Genomic DNA, 5,091 nt, shown 5'->3' on the forward strand with positions numbered 1-5,091 from the left:
CGGACAGAAACTCCGTTCATTCCCCTCCCTCTGCCTCTCTCTCCCTCTCCCTCTGCCTCTCTCTCTCTCTCTCCCTCCTCTCTCTCCCCTCCCTCATTCAGGGGTAACTTGCCATTTTGGGGACCCTCGCCCCTGTGCTGTGAAGTTGGGGGTGAGCTGGGGCTGGGGTAGGGGTGATACTCACAGACTGTGTGATCCTCCAGCCGGGGATTTCCACATACCCAGACTGCCAGGGAAATGTACTCAGGCTGAGAGACACGCCCTCAAGCAGCCAGCACACAGCCTGCTCTGCCTGCCCTGCCCTGCTCTACCCTCCTGCCTGTCCTGCCCTGCTCTACCCTCCTGCCTGTCCTGCTCTGCCTGCCCTGCCCTCCTGCCTGTCCTGCCCTGCCCTCCTGCCTGTCCTGCCCTCCTGCCTGTCCTGCCCTGCCCTGCCCTCCTGCCTGTCCTGCTCTGCCTGCCCTGCCCTCCTGCCTGTCCTGCCCTGTCCTCCTGCCTGTCCTGCCCTGCCCTGCTCTACCCTCCTGCCTGTCCTGCCCTGCCCTGCTCTACCCTCCTGCCTGCCCTGCCCTCCTGCCTGTCCTGCCCTCCTGCCTGTCCTGCCCTGACCTCCTGCCTGTCCTGCCCTGCCCTGCCCTCCTGCCTGCCCTGCCCTCCTGCCTGCCCTGCACTCCTGCCTGTCCTGCCCTGCCCTCCTGCCTATCCTGCCCTGCCCTCCTGCCTGTCCTGCCCTGCCTTCCTGCCTGTCCTGCCCTCCTGCCTGTCCTGCCCTGCCCTCCTGCCCTGCCCTCCTGCCCTGCCCTCCTGCCTGTCCTGCCCTGCCCTCCTGCCTGTCCTGCCCTGCCCTCCTGCCCTGCCCTCCTGCCTGTCCTGCCCTGCACTCCTGCCTGTCCTGCCCTGCCCTCCTGCCTGTCCTGCCCTGCCCTCCTGTCTGTCCTGCCCTGCCCTGCCCTCCTGCCTGTCCTGCCCTGCCCTCCTGCCTGTTCTGCCCTGCCCTGCCCTCCTGCCTGTCCTGCTCTGCCCTCCTGCCTGTCCTGCCCTGCCCTCCTGCCTGTCCTGCTCTCCTGCCTGCCCTGCCCTCCTGCCCTGCCCTCCTGCCTGTCCTGCCCTGCCTGTCCTGCCATGCCCTCCTGCCTGTCCTACCCTGCCCTCCTGCCTGTCCTGCCCTGCCCTCCTGCCTGTCCTGCCCTGCCCTCCTGCCTGTCCTGCCCTGCCCTGCCCTCCTGCCTGTCCTGCCCTGCCCTCCTGCCTGTTCTGCCCTGCCCTCCTGCCTGTCCTGCTCTGCCCTCCTGCCTGTCCTGCCCTGCCCTCCTGCCTGCCCTCCCTCCTGCCTGCCCTGCCCTCCTGCCCTGCTCTCCTGCCTGTCCTGCCCTGCCCTCCTGCCTGTCCTGCCCTGCCCTGCCCTCCTGCCTGTCCTGCCCTGCCCTCCTGCCTGTCCTGCCCTGCCCTCCTGCCTGCCCTGCCCTGCCCTGCCTGTCCTGCTCTGCCCTGCCCTCCTGCCGTGCTTTACCCTCCTGCCTGTCCGTCCTGCTCTGCCCTGCCTGTCCTGCCCTGCCCTCCTGCCTGTCCTGCCCTGCCCTCCTGCCTGTCCTGCCCTGCCCTGCCTGTCCTGCCCTGCCCTCCTGCCTGTCCTGTCCTGCCCTGCCCTCCTGCCTGTCCTGCCCTGCCCTGCCCTCCTGCCTGTCCTGCCCTGCCCTGCCTGTCCTGCCCTGCCCTCCTGCCTGTCCTGTCCTGCCCTGCCCTGCCTGTCCTGCCCTGCCCTCCTGCCTGTCCTGCCCTGCCCTGCCCTCCTGCCTGTCCTGCCCTGCCCTCCTGCCTGTCCTGCCTTGCCCTCCTGCCTGTCCTGCCCTGCCCTCCTGCCTGTCCTGTCCTGCCCTGCCCTCCTGCCTGTCCTGCCCTGCCCTGCCCTCCTGCCTGTCCTGCCCTCCTGCCCTGCCCTCCTGCCTGTCCTGCCCTGCCCTGCCCTGCCCTCCTGCCTGTCCTGCCCTGCCCTCCTGCCTGTCCTGCCCTGCCCTGCCCTCCTGCCTGTCCTGCCCTGCCCTCCTGCCCGTCCTGCCCTGCCCTCCTGCCTTGCCCTCCTGCCTGTCCTGCCCTGCCCTCCTGCCTGTCCTGCCCTGCCCTGCCCTCCTGCCTGTCCTGCCCTGCCCTCCTGCCCGTCCTGCCCTGCCCTCCTGCCTTGCCCTCCTGCCTGCCCTGCCCTGCCCTCCTGCCTGTCCTGCCCTCCTGCCCTGCCCTCCTGCCTGTCCTGCCCTGCCCTGCTCTCCTGCCTGTCCTGCTCTGCCCTCCTGCCTGTCCTGCCCTGCCCTCCTGCCTGTCCTGCCCTGCCCTCCTGCCTGTCCTGCCCTGCCCTCCTGCCTGTCCTGCCCTGCCCTCCTGCCTGTCCTGCCCTGCCCTCCTGCCTGTCCTGCCCTGCCCTCCTGCCTGTCCTGCCCTGCCCTGCCTGTCCTGCCCTGCCCTCCTGCCTGTCCTGCCCTGCCCTCCTGCCTGTACTGCTCTGCCCTGCCCTCCTGCCTGTCCTGCCCTGCCCTCCTGCCTGTCCTGCCCTCCTGCCTGTCCTGCCCTGCCCTCCTGCCTATCCTGCCCTGCCCTCCTGCCTGTCCTGCCCTGCCCTCCTGCCTGTCCTGCGCTGCCCTGCCTGCCCCGTCCTGCTCTGCCTTGCCTGCCCTGCTCTCCTGCCCTGCTCTACCCTCCTGCCTGTCCATCCTGCTCTGCCCTCCTGCCTGTCCTGCCCTCCTGCCTGTCCGTCCTGCTCTGCCCTCCTGCCTGTCCTGCCCTCCTGCCTGTCCGTCCTGCTCTGCCCTCCTGCCTGTCCTGTCCTCCTGCCTGTTCTGCCCTGCCCTCCTGCCTGTCCTGCCCTACCCTCCTGCCTGTCCTGCCCTGCCCTCCTGCCTGTCCTGTCCTCCTGCCTGTTCTGCCCTGCCCTCCTGCCTGTCCTGCCCTGCCCTCCTGCCTGTCCTGCCCTACCCTCCTGCCTGTCCTGCCCTGCCCTCCTGCCTGTCCTGTCCTCCTGCCTGTTCTGCCCTGCCCTGCCCTCCTGTCTGTCCTGCCCTGCCCTCCTGCCTGTCCTGCCCTACCCTCCTGCCTGTCCTGTCCTCCTGCCTGTCCTGCTCTGCCCTGCCTGTCCTGTCCTGCTCTCCTGCCTGTCCCGTTCTGCTCTGCCCTCCTGCCTGTCCTGCACTCCTGCCTGTCCTGTCCTGTCCTGCCCTCCTGCCCTGCCTGTCCTGTCCTGCCCTGCTCTGCCCTCCTGCCCTGCTCTGCCCTCCTGTCCTGCCCTCCTGCTTGTTCCACCCTCCTGCCTGTCCTGCCCTGCTCTGCCCTCCTGTTCCACCCTCCTGCCTGTCCTGCCTTGCTCTGCCCTCCTGTCCTGCCTCCTGCCTGTCCTGCCCTGCCCTCCTGCCTGTCCTGCCCTGCCCTCCTGCTCTGCCCTCCGGTCCTGCCTCCTGCCTGTCCTGCCCTGCTCTGCCCTCCTGTCCTGCCCTCCTGCTTGTTCCACCCACCTTCCTGTCCTGCCCTGCTCTGCCCTCCTGCCTGTCCTGTCCTACTGCCCTGCTTTGCCCTCCTGCAGTATCCTGCCCTGCTCTGCCCTCCTGCCCTGCCCTCCTGCCCTGCTCTGTCCTGTCTTCCTGCCCTGCTTTGCCCTCCTGCAGAATTCTCCCCTCCCCTCCTGCTATGTCCTGCCCTCCTGTCCTGCTCTCCTGTCCTGCCATCCTGTCCTCCTCTCCTGCCCTGCCCTGCTCTGTCCTGCCCTCCTGCTCTTCCCTCCTGCCCTGCTCTGTCCTGCCCTCCTGTCATGCTCTGTCCTGTCCTGCCTTCCTGCCCTGCTTTCCTGTCCTGCCCTCCTATCCTGCTCTCCTGTCCTGCCCTGCTAGCCTCCTGCCTTGTCCTGCCCCGTTCTCCTGCCCTGCTAGTCTCCTGCCTTGTCCTGCCCCGTTCTCCTGCCCTGCTAGCCTCCTGCCTTGTCCTGCCCCGTTCTCCTGCCCTGCTAGCCTCCTGCCTTGTCCTGCCCCGTTCTCCTGCCCTGCTAGTCTCCTGCCTTGTCCTGCCCCGTTCTCCTGCCCTGCTAGCCTCCTACCTTGTCCTGCCCCGTTCTCCTGCCTTGTCCTGCCCCGTTCTCCTGCCTTGTCCTGCCCCGTTCTCCTGCCCTGCTAGCCTCCTGCCTTGTCCTGCCCCGTTCTCCTGCCTTGTCCTGCCCCGTTCTCCTGCCTTGCTAGCCTCCTACCTTGTCTTGCCCCGTTCTCCTGGTTTGTCCTGCCCAGTTCTACTACCTTGTCCTGCCCCGTTCTCCTGCCTTGTCCTGCCCCGTTCTACTACCTTGTCCTGCCCCGTTCTCCTGCCTTGCTAGCCTCCTACCTTGTCCTGCCCCGTTCTCCTGCCTTGTCCTGCCCCGTTCTCCTGCCTTGTCCTGCCCCGTTCTCCTGCCTTGTCCTGCCCCGTTCTCCTGCCTTGCTAGCCTCCTACCTTGTCCTGCCCCGTTCTCCTGCCTTGTCCTGCCCCGTTCTCCTGCCTTGTCCTGCCCCGTTCTCCTGCCTTGCTAGCCTCCTGCCTTGTCCTGCCCCGTTCTCCTGCCTTGCTAGCCTCCTGCCTTGTCCTGCCCCGTTCTCCTGCCCTGCTAGCCTCCTGCCTTGTCCTGCCCCGTTCTCCTGCCTTGTCCTGCCCCGTTCTCCTGCCTTGTCCTGCCCCGTTCTCCTGCCTTGCTAGCCTCCTATCTTGTCCTGCCCCGTTCTCCTACCTTGTCCTGCCCCGTTCTCCTGCCTTGCTAGCCTCCTGCCTTGTCCTGCCCCGTTCTACTACCTTGTCCTGCCCCGTTCTACTACCTTGTCCTGCCCCGTTCTCCTGCCTTGCTAGCCTCCTACCTTGTCCTGCCCCGTTCTCCTACCTTGTCCTGCCCCGTTCTCCTGCCTTGCTAGCCTCCTGCCTTGTCCTGCCCCGTTCTCCTGCCCTGCTAGCCTCCTGCCTTGTCCTGCCCTGTTCTCCTGCCTTGTCCTGCCCTGTTCGCCTGCCCTGCTAGCCCTCGTGCCTTGCCTTGTCTGTGGTAATACCACTGTATATATATGTGTGTGCCTCTATTAGGGAATGTACAATAGTACCGGC

The sequence above is a fragment of the Scyliorhinus canicula genome, chromosome 5 (genome assembly GCF_902713615.1).
Source record: "Scyliorhinus canicula chromosome 5, sScyCan1.1, whole genome shotgun sequence".
Taxonomy (NCBI): Eukaryota; Metazoa; Chordata; class Chondrichthyes; order Carcharhiniformes; family Scyliorhinidae; genus Scyliorhinus; species Scyliorhinus canicula.